This window comes from Alexandromys fortis, unplaced genomic scaffold (assembly GCF_014885135.2).
Source record: "Alexandromys fortis isolate MF-2015 unplaced genomic scaffold, M_Fortis_MF-2015_v1.1 scaffold_45, whole genome shotgun sequence".
In the NCBI taxonomy this organism is placed as follows: Eukaryota; Metazoa; Chordata; class Mammalia; order Rodentia; family Cricetidae; genus Alexandromys; species Alexandromys fortis.
This window is the reverse complement of record NW_026067926.1, coordinates 7733702-7759148: the sequence shown is the minus strand read 5'-3', so window position 1 is coordinate 7759148 and position 25447 is coordinate 7733702.

Sequence of the window (25447 nt, the reverse complement as noted above, 5' to 3'; positions counted from 1 at the left end):
AAGGAGGTGGGGTTTATGGTATCCGATCAAATTAAGGAGCTGAGTTGAGCTAATCTCAGTAGGAGCAGCCTCAGTAGGAGGGTCTTCAGACTGTAAGCATCCAGGGAGGGAGCTATGGGGGCTGCTTTCTGCACACACTGTCAACATTTGCTCTCAGACCTGAGGAAGACTTTGTCATTTCCCCAAGTTTAGCCAGAGAAAGGCTTTGCTGTTTTCCCACGATTCTGAGGCTTTGGAGTCCTTGACCCAGCCGTGTGCTTGTCAACCACACACATTCACTTGGGACTTGGTGTGTGTATGTATATATATGTGTGTGTGGTGTGTATGTATATATATATATATGTGTGTGTGTGTGTGTGTGTGTGTGGTGTGTGTATGTATATATATGTGAGTGTGTGTGGTGTGTATGTATATATATGTGTGTGTGGTGTGTGTATGTATATATATGTGTGTGCAGTGTGTATGTATATATGTGTGTGTGCGGTGTGTATGTATATATGTGTGTGTGGTGTGTGTATGTATATATATATGTGTGTATGTGGTGTGTGTGCATGTATATATATGGTGTGTGTATGTGGTGTGTGTATGTATATAGTGTGTGTGTGTGTGCGTGTGTGAGCCTCCTGTAATGAATGTATACCATATGGGCTTATGTAAATACCATCTAGCCTGTGAGGTTTTCAGCCTTGGCCCCAGTTTTCCTCCCATACAGCTCCAGAGTGGGGTCTCTGGGTCAGGTCTGATTTCATTATTGTTGAACTGAATCCCCTCCAAGGCCTTGGAATTGCTTTCAAGTCTGACACTCTGAGCAGGACCTGGAGCATGCTGGGACCCCTGCCTCAAGGAGCCACCTGGCCCCGTCATCCACCACATGGCAGTAGAATGGTCCCTCTGAGACTTTCTTCTTGCCTGTCACTTGGCCCGTCGTCACCATGGGTCGGCTGCAGATTAGGCAAAAATTCCAGCAAACGTCCCCAGGCCCACACACAGGCGTGGTGCCCGTTTGTTTCCCACCTGATCTTTCCCCCAGCTTTTCCTGTCAGGCTGCCATCTTCCATGCTGTGTCCTCCATAGCCACGGAGTCTCCGGCTTTCCTACTGTGAACAGCTCCTTCTCCACGGGACTTCACGGCTGGAGTGTTTGCGTCGGCCATAACAGCTGCCGTTGCATCAGAGAGCAAACTGAAAGGATACGCCAGTTCCTTCGTAGAGTTCTGCACGCCACTTCCTGCATATACCCATGGGGCCAGGCGTGGATACGTGGCCACGCTTTGCTTCAAGGAGAGTTGAGAAGCAACGTGTAGGTTGGAACACGCCATGTACGCCACGGTAGCATAAAGATAGTTTCACTGCGGTAGACAAAGGAACTGGGTGGAGATGAGAAACTAGTAGTCCCTTATTTAGTATCCTCAGGTATCCATGGCAACCTTCCCTTTGACCCAGCCCGCTCTCTGTTTCATGTTTCGCAGAAGTCTCTGGCATCCGCCATAGTGGCAAGAAGGAACCACGCTTCATTTCCGGGCTTCTATGCCCCATTGGGTTATGACGGGCACCATCAGAGAGCGACGCTATCCATTTTACTTCCAAGCCTCACTGTCCTTCTGTGTCTTCCTCCCACTTCCTCTTTCCTTTCATAATGTGTAGCCAGAAACTGAGTTTGACTCCCTTACCAGCCATGTGGCTTTAAAGAATTTCCCCAGCCTACCCTTGCTTTTTCCTCTGTGGGCAGGGACGATAGGAAACAGTGAGATCGTGGAATGGACGAATGGGTTCATAGGAAAAGCTTAGTAGGTGGCAAGTCCAAACTCCTAGCATCCCTTCATGACTGAGACTCTGCCGTTGCTCCTGCACAGACCATCAGTAAGAGGAGTTTATTAAAAAGGTCTCCATTACAGAACTAAGCCATATGGTCTTCAGGGAATCAATATGGTAAGCCACCCTGCATAAGCAGGCGGGCTATAAATAAAATCTGATTCAAGGACTGTCCCGGATATAAGGGACCTCTGTGCTCCCTGATTTGCCATGCTCCCGTGTGTCACTGTCATCATCACTGCTAATAATGGCAGCAGAATATGTCATTCATCAAACACCACCCCCACCTGGTTCCAGACACTGGGCTTTTCATCCACACGATGGCCCAGGATGCGAGCTTCCCCAGGCTCCTCTAGCAGGTGTGATACCGAGTTCAGAGAAGATAAGTGATTTTCTGAATGCCACCCGAGCCAGCCTGGCACTCGGATTCACCTCTAAAACTCCTATTTGTTCATTTGTATTTTTAACAAATATTTTTATGTGAAAAAGAAGCTCCCTCAAACCACAAAAGTCAAAATTGCCCCTGATGACACCTCTTCCTGCTTTTGAAGTCTGTAATGAAAGCCTGAGTAAAAACTACCTGAGTCCTTCCGACCCCTCCCAGGGAGAAGCACCGTTAGCTGGCTGGTTTTCCTACTCCCTGCTTTAATAGTCTTTAGCTTGTCATTCCCTCTCTCCCAAACAAGTAATTTCCAACAGGAAGAGCTAAAACCCCTGTGCTTAAGCCCACAAAGAGAAGCAATTCTCTTCTGAGAACTCAGGCTTCTGTGATACCAGCCCGTGTCGTTCATTCCTCCCTTCCTTCCTTCATAATCCAGTCAAGAAACATTAATCAAGTGCCTCACCCTCCCTGAGAATGAGTTGTATTCTTGAGCTCGGTTTCTCTCAAAGGAACCGGCTATGACCAGTTCTTCTCAGTCACTAGGAAGTGTGAGTGTCGGGCAGGGGTGACAGAGGGAAAGGGAGGCCCCTCTAGCAGAGTGGTGGCTTGTTTGTTTGTGCATTTGCTGGTCTTGAGATGGGACCTCTCTCAGGTCAACCCTGAACTTACTATGTAGCCCAGGTTGATCTCAAACTCGTAATTCCCCTGCCTCAGCCTCCCAAGTGCTGCGTTATGCCCACCACACCCAATAAAGGGTTGCATTTTTTTCCCACAAAAATGGCAGCCTCACTGATATTACCCTTGCCTATTAGCAGACATGATTTCTAGAAAATGGGGCTGAAGAAATCACCCTGAGGACTTGTGCTGATCAGGGGCTCGAGGAGCAAAGTAACTCCCTTTCTGCTATACTTACTGACCCTTTCCTCCTCCCATACTCCTTGGCTGTGGAAAGCCTCCTCATCCACATCCCCTCCGACCACTGAAGCCCTCACACCAACAATGAACAGAATGGCTCATCAAGGACCAGGCTTGCAGGTGAGTACCTGCACTGGGAATCACAGTGCAGTTTTAGAAAATAAACTCAAATTAGCAATCGCAGTTGCTTGTCTCATTTCCTGGCTGAACACATTCCCCTTGTGTGGCTGTCACTTCTGCTGCCACAGCCATCCCTGGGGACAGAGATTCTGTACCTAGAGACTCTGGAGAAACAGAAGAGACTCGTCACACATGTCCTACAGCCGACTTGGCACCCTGTAGACGTGGGTCTGTACTAGGCCCTCTGCATATGTGTTGTGGTTGTTAGCTTGGTGTTTTTGTGGGACCCCTAACAGTGGGAGTGGGAGTATCTCTGACTCTTTCGTTGGTCTTGGGACCCCTTTCATCCTGCTCCTAGCCTTGATATAAGGGTTTATGCCTGGTCTTATTGTGTCTTGCTATACCGTGTTGAGTAGATAACCATGGGAGGCCCACTCTTTTCTTAAGGAAAATGGAGGGGGGTGGATCTGGATCTGGGAGAGAAGGGAGGTAAGGGAGAATGAGAGGAGGGAAAACTGTTGTAGGGATGTGTTGAAAACAAAAATAAACTGTGTTTGTGTGTGTGTGTGTCTGTGTGTGTCTCTGTGTGTTTATGTGTGTATATGTGTATGTGTCTGTATGTGTGTGTCTCTGTGTGTGTCTGTGTGTGTTTATGTGTGTGTCAGTATGTATATATGTGTGTGCATATGTGTGTGTCTGTATGTGTATGTTTATGTGTGTCTGTGTATATGTCTATATGTGTATGTGTGTGTATATGTGGGTGTATCTGTGTGTGTATGTATGTGTGTTTATGTGTGTATATATGTGTGTATCTGTGTGTGTGTGTGTATGTATGGGTGTGTGACTGTAAACCTGTGAGAGTTACTTCACATTCAAACCATAATAGTCACCCTTGCTTCATCATTTGCTAAAGGGCTCAAGTCAGAACCTAGGGGGATTATTCTAAATTCCCATTTGATGAATTACTAATTCTTTAGATTGGGCCAAAAAAAAAATAGGTTTAAAGTCTCCATGATTCCTTCCACCCCACAGCCATGGAGGAGTTCTACTGTATCAGTGGCAACGACTGGTTCTCTGGCATGTGCCATCTCCATACACTCTAAAGACTTGGGACACGAAGGAATATCCTAACAAAGATCCCAGCCATGGGAGAGAGTTACTCTAGCCATATCTGGGTCATAACATCACCCTTCACATTCTCCTGCCTCTCTCCTCCCACACAACCATTCTTCACAATACGGTCCAATTTTTAAAAATCCATTTTGACTAATATATCAAATATAAAGATTATGTACATTAATGAGATTCCATGCAAGTTTAATGTGTGTGTGTGTTGCTTAAATCCAAACCTGGGTATAAAACATCCATATCTTCAAACATTCATCACTTCCTTGAGACAAAAGCATCCAATATCTTTTCTCCTTGTTTCTTGAGCTATGCCATACATTACAATTTCTACAGACACCCTGTAGGCAATTTTGTGAAACTTGATTGTACAATTTGAAGCTCCTGCTACTTTGAGGAATGCAGTCCATTCTCTATAACCAAGAGTACAAATTCATTTCATGACCCAGCCCTTACTAGACCCCTTCTTCCACTTTCACCACTTCCCTTCCTGCTCTCCTCCATCTGGACTTTCCTTAGCTTGTTTCTTTGCTTACTTCCAACCTCTTAGCTTCTACGTGAGAGAACCTTTCTGCCCTGTGTGTGTGTGTGTGTCTTTTTGTATTTCCAGCATGGACTTTCTGCTTGAGCCTGGAGATGTGGTTTACTGGTAGGGCATTTGTTTAATTTACTCAACGCCTTCCAGAGGGAAGGATTTTGACTCATAGTTTGAGGATACAGCCATCGTGGTAGAGAAGTAATGGCAGCAGGAACATAGGCAGCTGCTCGCATCCTGTCTGGCTTCAGGAAGCAGACGGTAATGAATGCTGTGGAGAGGCCCTGGAGAAGGGAAGATGATTCTGGTTTATGCATACCTTCCATTTGGGTAGCCTCCCCTGGGCTCTGCCTTCACGGACCACACTCGGGCCCTCTGCTGTCGGAGCTCATGACAATAGCTCTTCCCCACCCCGACATGAGTCGTCCCCACAGGATTGCAGTCTTAGAAGACAGGGCTAGTGACTGCCCTACCAGCACAAAAATACTTCTTTATGGTGATGCACAAATGGATGGATGTTGAAAAAGTATTACAGCTGTAGCTAGGAAGTGTCAGGAATGGAATATGAACTTCAATTTCTACATGCAACCCCATGCCCCTCTATGGGGAATGTTAAAACAAAAGTTAAATGAGTTACGTTCGTGTATGAAGTTCTCAACACTAAAGCAAATCACGATACCTTCAAATGGGGGTGTGTTTTAGGTGTTGCTTTGTCTTTTAGTCCCACTAGCATAAGTTAAGGATCTGGGCAAAAGGAAAATTCTCCTCAAAATTATGCATAATAAGAGGCAAAATCTGGCCAGGACCCTAGAGCTTCTTGACATCATCTTCCCAGTTGGTTTTCATCCCTGAAGAGGTAGCATGCTTGGTCATCACTGAGCCATTCAACAACATCCCCAACAAATTAAAATTCTAAACCTGCTGCTGTCCATCAGAGCTGTGGATGTTGAGGAGCAGGACTTTTTTCTAGGTGTATATTTTCTTTCCAGAGAGGAAATGTCAATATTTCGATACAGGACTGATGGAGGAAGGTCATTGGTTAATTATAATAAAGAAACTGCTTGGCCCTCATAGGTTAAAACATAGGTGGGAGGAGTAAACAGAACAGAATGCTGGGAGGAAGAAGAAGTGAGCTCAGAGGCCATGCTCCTCTCTCCCAGGCAGACGCACGCGATGAAGCAAGCCGCCAGGTCAGACATGCTGAATCTTTCCCGGTAAGACCGGTGCTACACAGTTTATTAGAGATGGGTTGATCGGGATATCAGAATTAGCCAGTAAGGGCTAGAGCTAATGGGCCAAGCAGTGTTTAAAAGAATACAATTTGTGTGTTGTTATTTCTGGTGTAAAGCTAGCTGTGCGGGAGCCGGGCAGGACGAAAAGCAGGCCCACAGCTCCTACTACACAGGACCTTCTATGTAGCCCAGATTGGTCTCAAACTCAGTATTCTGCTGCCTCAAACCCCCCGGTGCTGGCATTACAGGAGAGCACCACAGGCCTGGCTCCACACGGCCTTGTATCTTAGTCACCTTCCAGTGGAACAAAGGAGGAAGCAGAGAAAGGAGACTTAAAGGACTTTCAGAGCTGCTCCCTGTGTATGCACAGTGGCGGGCGGGGGTGGGGGGGTGGGGGGTGCTTAAGGAAGCTGATCCAGCTCCTTCAGCTCATTGTGTGCCAGGCATACTAAGCATGCTGCTTGCCTTGTCCGGTTAAATCCTCACAATAACCTGAGGAGGTTCCCATCTGCATTTTCATGGTGTTAAATGGGTCTTAAGTCTAACTTCAAGGGCTGGGTCCTCAAGCAAAGGGCTCTATGGACTCTTGGCCATTCAAATGCTCAAGACCTGGATGACCACTAATTGAATACTTCTAAACATCTAAAATCCACCCTAGATGAGGGATGCAAGTCCCAGCCAAAATAAGAATGGACCAGAGTCATTAGACACGGGCCTTAAGTATTGATGACATGCATTCTAGAAAGCTCTCACACACCAAGACTAATGAAACAACTACTGAGAATAAACCACATGGTAAGCACTGAGACTATCCCAGAAGATGTTATTTCCACCTTCAGCTTAGCCTGGTACCTAACCTCCAGAGAGGTTAGGTACCAGGTCAAAAGTCAGACAGATGGTGAAGGATCTGAATTCAGGCTTCAGTGTTCTTGTCTCCAAGGTGTCCTTCCTTACCAAACATCAGGTGACAAGTAGCCTCAGAACTGCCACCCTCCAGTGGTTCTACCCATGAAAATAGAGTGACTATGAGACCAGGGATCCTGTCCTGACTGCCTCAGGTTAGTCAGTGGGACCGCACCAGGGACTTGAAGGTACAAATCAAGCAGTCTCAAATCACATTAGAGATTTACATCATGAAGGTGAAGGCACTTACCTGTGCTGCGATGGCTCCTGTGTGGTCCTGGGGAAGGACAGGCAGAAGGAGACTTACTTTGTCGCTAATCCCCCAGCAGCAGAGAGGTTTCTCGCTGCCTGGAGGCAGGGTGCTTCCTCCCCTTCTACAGGCTGAGACCTCTGGCTTGCATTTGCATAGTAAAGCCCCCAGAAAACAAGGGGCCACTGACCTGACCAAGCTGGCTGTCCCCACCTGGAGAACTCAGGCCCAGAGGGGATTGTCCCCAACTCTCTCTGATTGAAATTAGAGTCAGTAAAACTCAAAGACTGCTTCCGTGGTGTCTAAAGACCAAATATCAAGCCGGGAAGTCATGCACACCTGTATCACCAGCCCTGTGGAGGTGGGAGGAGCAAGTGGTCAAGGTTATCCTTAGTGAGACTGAGGCTAGCCTGGGCTAGGAAATCTGATCTAAAAAAAATGGGGAAAAATGGGGTGGGGGTTGAGACGACAAAAGCACTCGTCATATTTTTCTGCCGTCTTTGTTCCTGCAGGCATTTTGCTGGTGAGGAGACGGTAGTTTATACACTGCAGACATGGGATCTGTTTCCTCTTTTACAGACCCTTTCTTAAGCAGCCGTCCCATTTCCACTGGACCAAGGTGACACCACCTGGTCACAGAGTCGCCTGGGGGTGGGTTTTTTTGGGGGGGGTTGTCTGTAGGATGGCATCTCACGATGTAACCCTGGCTGGCCTGGAACTCTCAGAAATCTGCCGGACTGCACTCCTGAGTGCTTGAATCCAAGCTGCGAGCCTAGATGACGTCCTGAAACAGATGAAAGTTTTGGCACAGGCAAAAATCACTTCTCAGCAGCAGAGCGTGCTTAGGGTTCCTGTGTAACAACCTGGGAACTGGGCCCCAATCAGGACTGGATGGATGGCTCAGTGGTTAAAGCACTTGCCGTTCTTGCCAAGGACTTGAGTTTGGAGGGTAGGAGGGTGAGTCCCAGGATTCAAGCTCCAAGAATCTGGTACCTCAGACCTCCCAAACATATAGCCCAACACAGACAATTTAAGAAAAGGAAAATGAAATCTTTTTTCACAGACTAAACTTTCCATGAGACATTTGGTGCTTTCTGGAACCATTTCTGATTGTCACAACTAAGGTGGAGGGGCATGTGACTGGCATCTAACGGGTAGAAGCCGTGCTTGGTTCTAAACTGGGAAAATGACGGTGACAGCTTCTCATAGCAAAGAGCTGTCTGACCGAAGATGCCAATAACACGGAGGAGGAGAAACCAATCCAACAGTCCAAACACGCTGCTTTTAATGTTCCCGTTTTACAGGTAGGAACACTGAGCATCAGAGACTGGAACAGTGACTGAGAGCAAGCAGGGTTTGGGGTCACGTGAAACAGATTTCAGAGCCTCGTTTTTTTTTTTAACACACGCTTATGAACATGCTCAAACATGATATTTTGTCTGTGTTAGACCCACCAGCACCTGACTCCGAAGGCACACCTCTGTTCAGCCAGAGTTCCAAACAACTGTGCAATACTGTTACACTAGTAGCCCCAGGAGACCTGATCCAAAGCATCCCTAAGCCACAGGAGCAGTTACTGTGCCTAAGAGAAGAAGAAAAGAAACCCTGGTGCAGGAATTTGCCAACTGCTACTCCCCTCCTCCCCGCCCCCACCACCGCAGCTACCATAGGTATTTCCAGCTTTAAATAATAACTTGAGTCTTTGGGCCTGAAAGAACAAAAGGAAAATCACCTTCAGGAACAGGCAGGGAGGAGACACCAGGAGAAGGAGTGGGTGAGCCACTTCTTTCCATATTCATCCTCACACTTCGGATCAGAAAGTAATTGCCCATTGTTATCATGTTAAGAAAGAGGCAGTCACGGAGGTCAAACTTTCTGATTTCTTATTCAGGGAAATTTTTCATTCCCCAAACCCTCATCTAAAAGGCCAAACCAAAGAAAGCTGCGCTGCGTAGCAGGGCTCAGAGAACACAAATGGTTTTCTTTATAGAGTCCTTTGCGCATCGGAAAGCAAGGGACTCGATCAGACTCATTATTCCCCCCAACAAAGACACAAGGCTTCCTTTTAGCACCTGCTTGCTTCTTGCTATCAAAGAGACGTCTTGAACAAATGGATCCTGGCCAAGGAAGATCAAAAGACAGGCTCCTGTCCTGGGTGAATAATATTTTTTCACATTATTTCCAGTTGAATTTGCCTAAATCTCTTCTATTTGACTCCATGTCATTATTTGGACGCTCAGCCTTGAATTATGGCTGGCGAGGGGCTAAGGAGACATGCTAGCGAAGAACGTTGAGTAGCAGAGGGTGGAAAAGACAGACAGGCCTGGGGCTGGTGGGCATATAAAGAGAATAAGAAAGAGATCATTGTTTTATCACAGTGATATGGTAGATCCCTATGTCCACATTACGTGCATGGTGGGGTCTTGAACACACTTGAGGGGAACACGTTCATGAAAATCATGAGTTTATTAAGTGATATCAAGCAAATTTCTTTATTCTTTTATTTTTTAAGTGTGTGTGTGTGTGTGTGTTCACATGTGAGTGTGAGTATCCACAGCAGTCAGCAGAGGGCATGGGATCCCCTGGAACTTGAGTTACTGATGTCAATGAGCAGCTGTAAGGGTTCTGAAAAGAGAAGTCTGGTCCTCTACAAAAGTAGCTAGTGCTCTAAATTACTGACCACCCTCTCCGGTCTTCAAGCACACTTCCTTTTATCTCTTGCCTTGAGACGACCCAAAGAGACTCTTACACTCTGCAAACCCCCACACCACTTCCCCTTCATCGCTGAGCATGGCAGATGAACCACGAGAAAAGGTGAGGTTCTAGTCAGGGGGTACAAAGTGAAGCAACCATGACGGGAGTTAACACCCTTTGAGCTGTGTTTGCCGCTCTTTTGTCTGAGCCATATGAGTGTCAGTTTGTCGTATGAGGTGGGCAGAGGGAGAAACTGAGGCAGGGTCCTAGGTAAAGATGTCAGAATGAGTCGGGCAGACATGATGGCTGGCCAAGTTCCTTCTCCTCCCCATACTCCCTCTCTTTTTCTCGTAAGATAGAGACAATAAGGGACCGGAGGGCTGACTTAGTTAATAGTGTTTGTTGTTCTTCCAGAGGGTCCAAGTTAGGCTCCCAGTACCCACATTAGACAACTCACAACACCCTGTAACCGTAGCTTCTGGGGATACACACACATCCACAGGCATGTAAATAAAAATAAATAAATTCTTACGAAAGCATGGGAGCGATAAACCTCATAGCTAACAAGGCTGCTGAGAAGAGTCAATACAGCGATAAAGCACTTGGTACAGTGTGTGGTTCATGATCCACTTTGAGTAAAAGACTACGATTCCTGGGGGAGATTGTTTACATGTTGCTGCTCTGGTCAGGCTGCTTGAGCACCATCTAGAGTCAGGTGGAGCCAGGGTTCATCCTGTTCCCTTCCCAGCGGGGTGCTCCTCCCAGCACACACACACACACACACACACACACACACACACGCCGCACGCCGCCGCCTTTTACACCCTTAATGCACACACTAGTCATCTCGGATCTCACCTTGCCCCTGCAAAGTTCTACATTTCACACTCCGGAGTTACCCAGCCTTCTGAGGCCGCCTCTGGGCCCATGGTGTGACTCAAAAGCTATTTGGACCTTTAGATACCAAACAAATGCCCAGTGTTAAGAAGGTGGGTGGGCCCTGTGTGGAGATAATCCTCAGGAGTGTTTCCCCAGATGTGATCAAGGCCTCAAAAATTCTCCTCCCCTCACTAGTGGATTCTCCTGTGCTCACAGTTTCCTGTCGAGGCCCCGCTCTCTACGGAACTCTGGGTTCCAGGGTCAGAAACACATCTCAGTCCCTCTTTGAAAAGACAGTGCACGGTCCAGGAGAGTCAGTCTGGTCCCTTGTGTGAGACTTGTCCTTAAGCAAGCGCTTCCTTCTCACAGTAAAGGTAAAAATCTACCTTGTGCACTTACCAGATGACCACCCCACTGGGAAGGGACCCACTACCTTTCCATGGTTCTTTGTTTAAGTGACCAAGTGGAGTTTCATTGGCTTTCATTCCCGATCATTGCAGACAGGAAGCTAGTCTGTACTGATGGAGCAACCTGGCATCTTTTGTTCGCCCTGAAGCTTGAGTGGGGGTCAGACCACCGGGACTGAGAGTATAGCCAGTGTTCCCCCAGAGGGCACATGGAACACCTGTCAGAAGACAGCAGGTAGGATGCTGAAAAGATAACTGCTCGCCGTTCTCCGCAAGGCATGCCAGTCTTTGTTTCTTCTTTGTAAAGTTCAGTATCTGCCCCAACTGTTCCAGATTCCCTCACATTTAAAATTGATATCATCAATCACATCTACCATATCTGCAAGAGGTTTTCTAGGTTGTGTTAACTGAATGGAAAGACCCACCGTAAATGTGAACAGCACCCTTCCCTGATCTGGGGCCCAGAACCGAATTTTAAAAAGAGAATGAGCTGAGTACCAGCCTTGTTTATGACTCTCTCCTTCCTGACTGAAAATGCAATGTGACCAGCTGCCTCCTTCCCCAGCTGCTCCACTCCCCAGCTGCCTCCTTCCCCAGCTGTCTCCCTCCCCAGCTGCCTAACTCCCCAGCTGCCTCCCTTCCCAGCTGCCTAACTCCCCAGCTGCCTCCCTCCCCAGCAGCCACACCTTCCCTGCCTTGGAACTAAACTATGAGCCAAAAAAGTCCTTCTTCCCTTAAGTTACCTTTGCCAGAATTTTTGTCACAGCAACAAAAAGTAACTGATACACTAGACTTCCACAAGCCTCAGACTCAGCCCTCATGATCCCAGAGTCCAGCCTGACCAGCTGTTCTCACAGAAACCACCTGCCCTGAGTCAGAAATGAAGCCTGTGACTTCACTAGCTGTTACTCCCACCTGCGGGTGGCCCACCTGCAGAGTTCCCTTCTTTTGACTGTCAATCATGCAGCCCTGACAAGTCACCTCACAGGTACTAATCCCCACCTGCTGTTGACACCTTGTGACTTTAATTCCCCACAGAAGGGTGTCTCTGTTTAAAAGCCATATCTTCGTTGAAATAACAGGATGCTGAGACCTTTATAAACTGATATGCCAGACAAGAGGGAGGCAAAAGTGAATGCTAAGTTTCCTTGCATAATACTCAGTGGGATGTGTTTTTCCCCTAAGAATATTTTAGCATTAATTAAGATAAACAATGATATATGCCGAAAGACAATTGAATCTGTTCTCGGTAAAAATGGTCTCGTTGTATAAAAATAGTACCCAAATTATAGCATATAAAGATGCAGGGGGAAGTACTGTAAACGTATAACACGATTAAAATAGAAACACAAGACGGTAATGATGAGGCCTGGAACGAATCTGGGAGAGGAGAAGAAAGATGGGGGAAGGAAGAAATGTCATGGTTAATTTATTCACCTCCCTCTGGGATCCACTTTCTGGTGGTTCTCTTCAGTAATGACTATTTATCACAGCATGGTTAATGTGTGTTCTCCATGAAACTGGTGTTATGTTCTTATGTGAGGGAGCTGAGGTCAAGGTCGTCCTGGTAGGAAGTGGCGGAAGCATGCCTTTGGGATACCTGAGCTCAAGACCTCAGCCCAAGCCTTCTGTCTGTGGCCCCTGTACCCTTCCCTTGGTCTCCTTTCTAGAATTCTTCTTAGGGTAGAAACAAAGGATCCAACTTGTATTAATGGTTCTTAAAATCCTCAACAGCTGGAATTGAGGTGATAGCTCAGGTGGTCATTGTTTGCCATGCAAGGGTAAAGATCTGAGTTTGATCCCCAACATACACACAAAGCTGAGTATAGTGATCCACACTTAGACTTCCAGTGCAGGGGAGGAGGAGATGGGTAGACCAGCAGGGCTCACTGGCAGCCAGCAGAGACTTCTTGCTGAGGGGTCCTGTCTCCAAAGAAGAGGACAAGTGCCAAGGAATAACGCTCCAGGTCGTCCTCTGACCTCCAGGTGCATGCACACACATATGCACACGCATCTCCACATGTGAACCTTCACACACACATGAACATGAGCACACACTTCAATAAGGATGTGGTAGGCACGGCTATCAACTATTTAATCTGCACAATATTGGAAAACCATTACTATTATGCCATTATCCCTTTTTGCAGATAAGGAGAGGTGAGAATTTGTGTGAGGTCAGGAATTGACATACAGTGCAGAGGGGCTGTCTGAGACCAGCCCTGACTGCTGTCCTCTTCTGATCCCTTTCTTTGTCACCCGAGGCCTGGAGTAGAGACGCTCCACCCATTTTCTCTAATGTTCCTGTAGGGCTGACTCTTGGTAGCGGCTCTCTCTACAGATGTCGTCTTGACAGCGGATTTCATTCATCATTATTGGATACATGTATGATGTGTGTGAGCATGAGGAAGCACGTGAGGAGGCCAGAGGAGAGCTTGGAGGAGTCAATTCTCTCTTTCCACTGAGGGTTCATGGGATGGAACTCAGGTTGTCAGGCTGGCGTGGCAAGCCTTGACTCTCTTAGCCCCCTTGTCTGCCCTGAATGTGCTCTTTGCAGAAGCCTATTCCTGTGTCTGTTTAGTGGTCCTCCAGTAATTCTTCAAAGTCCTTGGGAGTTAAAGGTCCCAGGATTCCTCCCCTCCGCCATGGCTCATCTTCTAAACAGGGCCTCTGAATGCTCTGTGGGTAGAAACCAGTTCCATTATATCTGGGTGTTGTAATTTTTCCCTCCAGTTCCAGTCGTGAATATATAACAGAGATCTGGTAATCTATGTACCAGCTCCCTTGGCCACATGACCAGGCAAAGAAACTTGATGGGGACACTGGTGGAGGCTGGGTAATTTTTCTCCATTCCCAGCCTGCAGGAAGCATGCTGAGACTCAAAAGGATGGATCGCAGGTTGGGGAGTCTATGTTCGTTCACCTGTGTCTCACACATTCATTCACCCACCGCTAACCTTTCAGTCACTCAGCTCCTCATTCGCGCATGCACCCAGCACGGACTGAGCAGCTGCCCATGCTTCATGCTCCATTCGATCCCGAGGCTTCTGTGACTTTCACGGATCCATCTCTGCTGATGTGCATGGGTGAGCAAAGACACATGAGGAAGTTGACTCTCACCAGCCAGGGCCTGGGGACAGCCGCGGTGGGAAGGCTGCCATGTCTCATTTTGCTTGTGCTCTGTGTTATGATCTCAGCTTGTGCAACACATGAAGGCTACAGCCCTGGCTGTGAAGTTCAGGATGGAGCCTCTCTCTCCCTCACTATCATTTCTAGACTTCCTGAATCAAAAAAGCGTTTCCTTTGCTTTCTTCTTAGAGGACAGCATGAGATTAGTCTTCGCCTTGTTTCTCTAAGCATAAGGGTATTTTTGTGTCATGTAGAGGACCATGCCTTTACTGCACTGCTGGGCGACAGTGCCCAGAGCCTTGCATATGCCAACCAAGTGCTGGACTGTTGAGACCTTCCTCAACCCAGAGCACAGTCCTCTACACAGTGACGGGTGCTTTATTGATTTTGAGGATTCTCCTGCTTCTCTTCAAAGCATTGCTTAGGTGTCTAGTGTGTGTCAATAATTTCTATGTGTTACCAAGATGGGCTCTGTCACTGACTGCTTCCAAGTGGGGGAGTGCAGGAGCCTTGAGAAACATAATTTGAGCAATTTACGTAAGTATAGGAACTGAACAATATAGATGTTACTATTCTTTTTCTTGAGTTTTCTTGTGCACATCTGTGTTGTCTGAGTTGAAGGGAGCATCTGGGTATAATACGCACAGATGTGACATGTTATAAATCATATATTCACATACATACATCCCATTGCATCCGTGAAATTATCTCATTTATGGACTATTTATATTTTATTCTATGTATTTTAACTTTCTTGCCTTCCCACCTTTTTGTCTCCCCAGACACACAGTGTGTATCTTTCCAGACTCCTTACCATGTTTGTATAAACATATGAGAATATGCAAATACGTATGTTAATTACAGAACCTGCCGTCATTTATGCTGCAGAGAAGGGCCTTGTGGTAAACATTTTTCTAAGCCTCCCTTGAATCGCTAACCAGAAAACCCAAGGGGTAGCCCCTCCAAATGAGCTGGGCAGATTCAATGCGTTCATCTCAACAGCACAGCAGCACAGCGGCCCACAGCATGAGGCACCCTCACGGGGACTCTCACTTCCCTGCTTTTGGGGACTCTCTCACACTTCCCTGCTACTTGCCACTAGAAGTCATCACAGAACTGGCTCCTCATGCCCCAGCCTTGAGATACTCTTCACTGAATCATGGGTGGAGAAGACTAGGGAGCTATTTCTTTTCTATTCCCCTCAGACGTGGACTTTTGACGTCCTAAAGCCATGAAACATCGTCTTTATCGGTCTTTTACCATTTTGCTTTTCCTCCTAACAGAATGAATACTTCTGGAATAACGCAGTCGAGGGAGGAGGAAGACCCCAAGAACAGGACAGAAAGCTGAGGTGGGGATAAGCTAACATTGCAGAATTTTCTTTTTCCTCACAGGGTGGGGTGCTGTGCCCTTGACACAGAGCACTTCCACGTGCCCTCAGCACACATTGCACACTCCCTGGCTGCTGCCTGGTCTCATCCTTCAGGGGGCAGTTTAGCTGTCACTTAAAGATCAGGAAGCAGCTTGACCCCTCCTTCCCCCACCCCCACATTCCCATACAAGGAAGTGTTCTGGAAAACAGACAAAGGGGAGTTGACACTGGGGGTCTGGATTTTCAGTGTGACACTTCCCTAAGTTTTGAAGCTGTGTAGACAATGGTGCAGTAAGTGCCCCCACATCCATCGCTGGAGAACTATGTTCTCACACTGTGAGAACTCGGCAGCCCTTGTGTTTATAGACAAATCCTCAACCCCAGTCACACATGCTACACTCTTATCCATTCTCACAGCAATGTCTCTGTTACCCTCTTGCTGCCATGGACCCTTAGACTGTTTGAAGAAGAGGCAACAAGATTTGTGTGGTTATTCCACTGTCTTCATTGTATTCATATGGGGTCAAAATGTACCCTACTTTCAGCCCAAGTGCTCTAAATGGAGGGTCACCCCCTGCTAAATTAGGGGTGCTGGAACCTTTTGCCAAGCCCCAATGATCCCAACCCAAGAACGTTGGATAATTTTCCCAAAGCCAGTGGGAGGCCTTCTAAGGGCATAGGCATTCTGGCTGTTGTGTGACACTTGTAGTTTGGGGACATAAACTGGGCACTTCTGGCAGTCATTTTGCCTTCAAGAGGTGGGACTCTGCAGAAAGCATAGTCAGGACAGAGTGAAGAACTAAGAGAAGATGAGCAGCCGAGTCCTGCTGAACTCACTGGAGTCCCTACATCCAGCTGGCTCTAAAACTCAGCTGTAGAAGTGGCTGAAAATCTCTTTCTAGCTGAGCCAGTTTGAGGTAGTATCCTTCTTGATCCTAACAAGTTCTGATTTCCATGAACCAGGGGGCAAAAGAGATATCAGTCAGGAATCAAGAATGACATTGAGCAGGCCATTTGGGCTGGACATGCAGTGGAAATCTCCACCCATCTCTGCGGATGGCTGGGGCTTTACCTCATCTGAGTCATTTTGAGGGTTGGGTCTGTGGCCTACGAACAAGTCAGAGAGTTATTATTGTCAGTGCAGAGATGGCCCAACACCTGTCCTTTGCTGGTTCTCCCCCACTCCCACAGCCCATTGTAGAAAGACATCATTGCAAGGCTGAAGGGGAAATCACCCCTCAAGGGGACATTTCCAACCTAGGCAGATCTTCACTGTTGTTGTTGCCCCTCGGTTGCCATGGGGATCAGTTTCACGCCTACCCCTGCAAAAATGCCGAAATCTGATGTGATGGCTACTCTTGGCTCTTGTCTTGCTTGCACGTGGAATTAACCACAAACCCGAGCTGATGGGCACAGCTGGGGGGAATTTTCAGTTAATTGGAAAGTTTGAGGTAGGGAGAACCACCTTAATCAGGGCCGGCAGCCTATATAAAGGACATGAAAGAAAGAAGCTTGTATTGCTTGCCCTCACTCTCACTAGCAAGTCATTTCTTCATTGGCCTTAGAGTCTACTTCTTCCGGATTCCAATTTAAGTTGATGACCAACTGAGACGTCTGGCCTAGTGGACTGAACAACTACTAGATTCTTGGACTGTCCATCAGGAGACAGCTGCTGTGGAACTGGCTGGACCACAGCCTGTAAGTCATTCTAAAAAAATCCCATATATGTTTGCTCTAGCAGCTCTGGTCCTCTGGAGAACCTTGACTAACGCATCTGAGGATGCTCAAGTGCCTTATATAGAATAAGTGTATGGTGCAGTGTATACTTTTGGTCCTCTCTACATTGTCTACACATCATCTGTATTGTCTAATGCAATGTAGGGTGTATTGTTGGAAAATAAGATGTTTATTACTGGTGCAATAGTATGTGTGTGTTCTTGTATATGCTGATATGTGTTCATTTGTATGTGTGTGGAGGAAAGAACTTGATGTTAGATATCTTCTTCAATTCCTCTCCATCTTATTCTTTAAGACAGGTCCTTTCATTAAACCTGGAGTGGAGCTCACTGATTGGCCAGACTGACTGGCCTTGGAGATCTTCCTGCTGCCTCCACCTCCCCAATAGTGCAACTTTAGGGGGGAACCCTCCATCTGTGGTTGGCTGATTCCACGAATGTGTCATCCACAGACATGTGACTCCCTATCATAGCTCACCCAGCTATAGGGCTTCCTTCTGTTCTCTCTCTAGTACTCTTCCTTTCAAGAGAAATCGGGAGACAGACAGACAGACACACCTGCTGTTTAGACTCCTAGCTGTGACACTGCACAGCAGTTAAGGTGCAGTTGCTAGAGCAGATGAATCCCAGCTGCCTTCCTCAGCATCCGAGCCGCTCATTTTCTGATGAACGAGATGCAGCTGACCATCTGATGTCTGAGTTCAGCTGCAGAGTGCCACATGGTCCTCTCAGCTCCAGCAGAGGTCATGAAGACTGATGGGCCAACCCTTTAATTACTCTCGGGAAAGACAGCCAAAGTCTCATTTCCCTCCATGGCACAGCGTAGTGGGGTATGCCCATGCAAATCGGGAGTGAACAGCCCTACTGACAGGCTTTGAAGAAGTGATCTTCCCCTGAAGGACTAACTTGGCATTTCTGACTGTCAGGAAAAGCCGCGAGGACCCCAGGCTTTCATTTTCTTCTGCTAGGTAAGAGCACAGCCTCCCGGGTGAGCAAGTTGGTAGAGCGGCTACAGACAGAGCTGCGCTGTCTGCCCATGGGTCAAGCTGGACCAGCACTACTGGTAAAACCAGCCTGTGTCACTATAGTGCTTCATGTGGCCACTGTGGCTTTGGCAACAAGCGTGGCTGTATTTTTGTAAGGAAACCAGCTGGACCATCTTTCCCGCAGAGTAGTTAGACCGTGAATGGGGCAGGATTACCGTGGATCACCATTATTTAAGCTGTCCTGCCTAATGTGTTCTTTCTATACAAAATATGGCAGAATATTTTCTTGCAAAGGTAAGTATAATCCCCGATAAGCATTCCTAAGTAGGATTACACGCAATGGAAACCATGGCTCAAAGACACATACTCAGTTACTAATTGGCAATTTCCTGGCTAGTCGTAAATATTATCAATCCCCAGGGTCTGCGCAGGTGCCTAGTGGGCAAAGCGCTTGCGGCACACCCAGAAGAACCTGCCTTTGGATCCTAGGCAAAGCCGGGTGCGGTGACAAGCATCTGTAACCCCAGTGCTAGGGGAGCAGAGGGTGCTCACTAGCCAGTCAGTCTAGAGGAATCAGTGAGCTCTGGCTTCTGGAGAGTGAGAGAAGAACACACCTGTTGTTGACCTCTGGCCTCCACACATACATGCACACATGGGCACATGTATATATGCACACGATTCACGTATATGTGTATTTGTGTGTGTATATGTGTATGTATGTTTGGATCCCTCTTATCCCAACCCTGCTCACAATAGTTAGCTATTAAAATTCAATCTTGGTGATTAATGTATAATAATGCACCTTATGAATCTGAATGCATCATGCAAATGTAAGATTTAAATATCTACCCAATCTTCCTCTGTCCTGTTGAAGGAGGAGTTTCTTCCTTCTGGGCGTGGCTTCTTTGAATCTTCTTTGCATTACTAGTTGGGAAGAAGTTGAGCTCCTTGTGATGCCCTTAGGTCTCCTCTTCACCAGGTACACAACAGTCAGATCACACAGAAAACACCGAGCCGCAGAGCCCACAGAGAAAGCAGCAGAGTAAGGTTTGTAAGCAGACACAAAGCGATCTGTCCTCGTTCTCATAAATCAGTACCAAATGGACATCATGAGAGACGCAGTGCACAATGCTGAGTGTAATAGAACCAGAGGAAAAGAGGCCCCAGGCAGGTCACGGTGCAATGCTTTATGATAGTGTGTGGGGTAAGAGCTCTCCCAGAAAGCCAGAAACAAGTGGCATGCTTACCTTGAGTCCCAGCACTCCCAACAAAATGATGCAGGAAGAGTTTCAGAAGTAAAAGGTAAGTATGTTAGCCAAAGAGGCTCTGCGGCCTGGCTCTTTGTTTTCATTTCTCCTACGAGTTTGCAAGGTCAGACTCGCCCTTCCTCCTACTGCACGTCACCCTCCTCCCGCCCCTCCCCCCACCTCAGCAGCAAGCAGATTTCAAGATACTCATGTATTTAATGAAGGGGCTGCAGAAATGTCAAGAAAAGTCCATATTATAGGTTTTAAAACTTAGGGTTTTGGACAATTATTACATGTACTCACTCATAAGTGGTTTTGAAACATAAAGCAAAGAAAACCAGCCCTCAAATCACAATCCCAGAGAACCTAGACAACAATGAGGACCTTAAGAGAGACATACATAGATCTAATCTACATGGGAAGTAGAAAAAGACAAGATCTTCTGAGTAAATTGGGAGCATGGGGACCTTTGGAGAGGGTTGAAGGGGAGGGGAGAGACAGGGAGGGAAGCAGAGAAAAATGTAGAGCTCAATAAAAATCAATAAAAAAAAAAACCTTAGGCTTTTGAATATCAGAAATCCATGTCTAAAAGAAAGGAAGCATGGATTCTCAGAATGGGGGAAAATTGCTACTGGGCAAAGGAAAGTCCCCACTTTCTTAAGCTTGTCACAGACTTGTATTTCTAGTGTCTGGGGAAAGGGAGAAGGGAAAGAACAGAGAATTATGGACGGGAAGAAAGTCAGCTGGACCTGAGATGAAAGGACCATGTGCACCTGCAGGGAGATGTTGAAGAGATAAGAAGACTCCCAGCATCCCTCAGCTTCTCCTGGAGCCAGGACTCTTGGAATCAAGGCCAAGAATGCCTGTTTGGGAGGCTGGCTACCCACCACGGACCCTGGATTCCTGCCATCTTTAATAGGGAGTGAATCAGCACCTAGGTCTCTTTGTTAAACCATGGTGTTCGTCAGAAGGTTTGTGCAATGGTTAACAGAAACTGCCTTCCACCGGCTCATGAGTTTGAATGTCTGGTTCCTAGTGGATTGTGTTGTTTCAGGATGTGCGGCCTGTTTGGGACTTGGGCACAAGCTGGCAGAGGTGGATACCTTCAAGGTTTATTCTTTCTTCTGGTTTCAACTTGTTTCAACTGCTTCCTGGTCAGTGGTATTGAGGAGCCTCTGTTACACACTGTCGGTGCTGTGAACTCCTCTACACTTTCCCTGCCATGATGCACCGAGACCCTCTGAGACCCTGAGCCAAAGTACGCCTTTGTGGTCTATGATGGTTACTATTAATTATTCGTGGACACATCTCTAGGCACAGATGTAAGAAGTTAGCCTCAGAATGTCTTTGGAGGACCATCTAGATGAAGCGAATTGACATGGGAACCCCATCTTACTTGTTGAGGGACTATCCCCTGCACAGGAGATTCAGGATAATATAAAACAGTAAAAAATGGGCTGAGCACTAGCATGCTTCAATCCACTACTCTCTGTTCTTGGCTGGGTGGGATGGGGCAAGATGCTGTAAGCTCCTGGGGCCTTCACTTTCCTGCGAAGATAGACTGTGACCTGGAATTGTGAGATGATGTGAGCCCCTTCTTACTTAGCTTGCTTGTGTCCGGTACTTTACTATTGCAATAGGAAGCAACACTCACGGTGTGTGCGCATGATCCATCATGGCATGGGACCATGGCCTATCATGGTGTGGGAGCATGGTCTATGATGTGGCAGCATGGTCCATCATGGTGGAAGCCTGGTCCATCATGGTGTGTGAGCATGGTCCATCATGGCGTGAGCATGGTTCATCATGGCGTGAGCATGGTCCATCATGGTGTGAGCATGGTTCATCATGGTGTGAGCATGGCCCATCATGGTGTGAGCATGGCCCATCATGGTGTGAGCATGGCCCATCATGGTCTGAGCATGGTTCATCATGGTGTGGGGGCATGGTCTATCATGGAGTGGGAGCATGGCCCATCATGGTGTAGGGGCTTCGCAGCAGGGAACTGAACTAGCTCGTCACACTTCATCCACAGTCACAGGACAGAGAGATGAATGCTGGTGCTCAATTCACTTTCTCCTTTTCATTCTGTCCAAGATCCTAGCCAGTAGAACGGAGCTGCCCACATTTAGGGTGGGTTTTCCTACTTCAATTACTTAAGCTTCTGAAACTCTCTCACGAACATGCCCAGAGACGTGTCTTATAGGTGATTGATTCTAGAGACTAAATTGATAACTGATGTTAGCCTCTCTCGCCCTAAAAGCTCCTGACTCAGTGGATCTAGAGCGGGTACAAAAGTTGGCATTGCTAATAAATCCCTGGTGGTGCTTAGGCGATCCCCCTAAGAAATTCTACCTAGAGAAATACACTTTGAATGAATATTTAAAGAAAAAAATACAGCTGCCTTTCTGAGTGGCTTCTGCACTTTCCACAGCAGTGGACAATTCTTTCTTCATATATGTTATCTGTGCATTTATGTGTGTGCATGTGATTTCCTCTGTGCATACATTTGTGCAGGTGCCTGCAGAGGCCAGAAGGGTGCATCAGCCCCTGGAACTGGAGTTCCATCTAGGCGGTTGTGAGCAGCCTGAAATGGATAATAGGAATAAAACTTCAATGTGTAGAACACTAAGTGCCCTTAACCACTGATCTCCCCAGCCCCTCTCTATACATATTTTAATTGCCACATGATTATATATACTTATGAAGTACAGTGTGCTACTTTGATTCATGTATATTTTATGCTGTGACTAAATCAGGGTAATTAGCATATTCATCACCTCAACATATGAGATCTTTTTTTCTTTCTGTACCGAAGATTGAGCCTATAGCCTCCTGCATGCTAAGCACACGTTTTTGTTGCTGAGCTATATCCCCAGTCCCTGGCTTTTTACTTTCTCTTTTGAGACAGGATCTCACTAAGTTGCCCAGGTTGGCAACTTACTCTTTACTTTTCTATTGCTGTGTTAAAAGACCCTGACAAACCAGCTTGGGAAAGGGCGCTCTACTTTGGCTCACAATTCAAGGATCCAGTCCATCACTGCAGGAAAATTACAGCAGCAGTATCTTGGACAGCTGATCACACTGCATCCAGAGAGTAATGCTTGCTTGTACTCAGTTGTCTTTGCCCTTTTTATATAATTCAGGATCCCAGCCCAGGGGATGGTGCCACCCACAGTGGGCAAATCTCACTTCAATCAGCCTAATCAAGATAATCTCCCACAAGCACGCCCATCTCCCAGATGATTCTAGATCTCATTAAGTTCACTATTAGATTGACCATCACATTGACCTTGAACTTACTATATAGCCAAGGTTGACCTTGAACTTGCGGTCCTCCTGCCTACTTTCTTTGTGCTGAAGTCATTTAAAATTCCCTCTTATAGTCATTTTGTAATACGTATTACATTATTGTGTATAACAGTCATCCTATTGTGATATAGACCACCATAGCCCTTCAATATGCTTCTAACATCTCCCCCACTGGATGGCAGTCAAGCCCATATCCACCTTCAATTTCCACATGAGAATATGGTGGCCTAGAGAAGTGAAGTAACTTAATTAAGATCATATAGCTTTAAATAGGATGGAGGGCGAATTAGACCCTAGGTCTCCCAGTCATACCCCTAGACATTATTCTATCCCATAGTGCTCTGGGGTTTGACCTCGGACCTCTGCCACTACTTCTACACGGTGACTAAGTTCCAGAAGCACTACTCCAACCTGCAGCCACCCTAGAGGCTGGAAAAAGTGATGACCTTGGGAGCTCAGGAATTAGGGATGCTGGGCAGGGGCTGTGCTCTGCAGGAGTGCAAACTGCTCTTCCTTCAAGGCCCTGCAGCCCCCTGCTGCTCCCACTATTTGAGTTAGTGTTATCGCTCTCCGGGGATGGATTTATCCTGGTTTTACTCACTTCAGCAGCGCTAGCTCTGCCCACTTAGTGCTCTTGGCTTTATATATCATTATCACACTCTCCGTTCTCCAGTCGTACACAGTTTAGCCCTTATTGCTTTAATTCCTCTCCTGGTGTTCTTGCAGGGAGACGACAAGAGAAAGCAAATTGCCCTGTGGAATGAAGAGAAAGGGAAATGCCATCCCTGGCCTTGCAGAAGGGAAAGCAGGGGGCAAGACACCAGGATGGGAGGAACGCCCTCTCTTTATCCATCCTTGGTGAGAGAAAAGAGCAAAAGCTTCACAGTTCTGATCCTAGCTATCAGCTTCCAAGTGACAATGAGAATATTAATAAGACTACAAGTTAACACTTCTTTAACACTCCAGGGATCCTGGGCACTCTGCCAGGCAGCTCATATTCTCAAGAATCTCGAATCCGTGATTGCACTCAGATTCTCTGGGTGGCCTCTAAGAAGTGGGTGCTGTTATTTATCCATTTTACAGATGAAGAAGTCAAGGCTCAGGACCTTAAAGAAACTCTCCAGCTGCCACTTGGCAGAACCGAGGGCACCTGAGTCTGTAGTGATGCATTTGTGTCTACCAGGCTCTGAGGCTTTCCTCTGCTCCCTCTCCAGGGAAGGTCTTCAGTTCTGGGACAAAAACTGGGTTGTCTCCAACAGCAGGACTCGAGAACTTGATTCAGCACCTGCTATCACCATGGCAATGCCATCACAATTAAGTCCTGTTCTCCACGACTGAAGGAAGCCTCTCTTCAGATCCAAGTGAAGACAACTGTGTACAGAAGGTGGAAAAGCCAGAGCAATCCATCTTTACCAAAAGACCCCAGAGCCAGTACAGACAAAGGGGATCGAATGTGGGCTCCTGTCCCTTCCCCACCCCTCAAACACATGCGAAGACTTGTACGGGAAAGGCTTCACGTTTATCTCTTGTGCATGCTGAGGCTCAATCTAAGATTTTAATTGAAGGATTCAAGAGGATTAAGGAAGGACAAAGGGGGGAAGTGAAGCCACTGTTTTGTTCAGCCGTCCTAATTTAAGATGGGGAACAGATTCTTTATCATCACTGTGGCTGGGATATGATGAGGGTCTCTGGTGACTTAGAAACATCAGAACATTGATGCTGGTGAAGAGACTCTTGGGAAGTCCTGCTCTTTCTTGGCACCTGCAGAGGCACCGGTGGTAGGAAATGTCTGGGTCCAAATATGAGTCCAAGAAGGATGTCTGCTCTGGTCTGCTTCCTGTCACTATGACACATCCCTGGGATCATCCACCTAGGAGAAAAAAAGTCCCCTGGCTCACAGTTCGGGAGGAAGGTTTCAGTCCATGGTCTGGTGAGCTCTTGCTTTGGACACAGCAACTCACCACTCCTGGCGACCTCTCTCCAGGGCACACACCAAAGATCTAAAGACCTCTAAGAGGCTCTATCCCCTACACTACCACTATGGGGCGCCAGTCTTTAATACACAGGTCTTAGGAGAGTATCTAAGATCCAGCTATATGTAGTAAGACCCTTACAGAGTTCTTGGAAAGTGGGGTCTACTCCCCTATCTCACCTTCCATCCACAACAGCTTGTGCCAATGTCCATCAGACAGGAAAGGAAGGGAGAGAGGTAGGGGGTGGGAAGCAAGGAAGTGAGGGAGGAAGGGAAGGGAAGATTAGCAGCAGGCAACAGATCTGCTCTTTGACTTTCAGTTCTTGAAAGTTTACATCTTATGGCTAAAGCAGAACAAGATGTGTGGTGTTCAGATCTTGCATCAAACTCCCCAGACATGAGTCCTTTCCTTTCCCCACCTCCAGCATTGCACATCCTGGA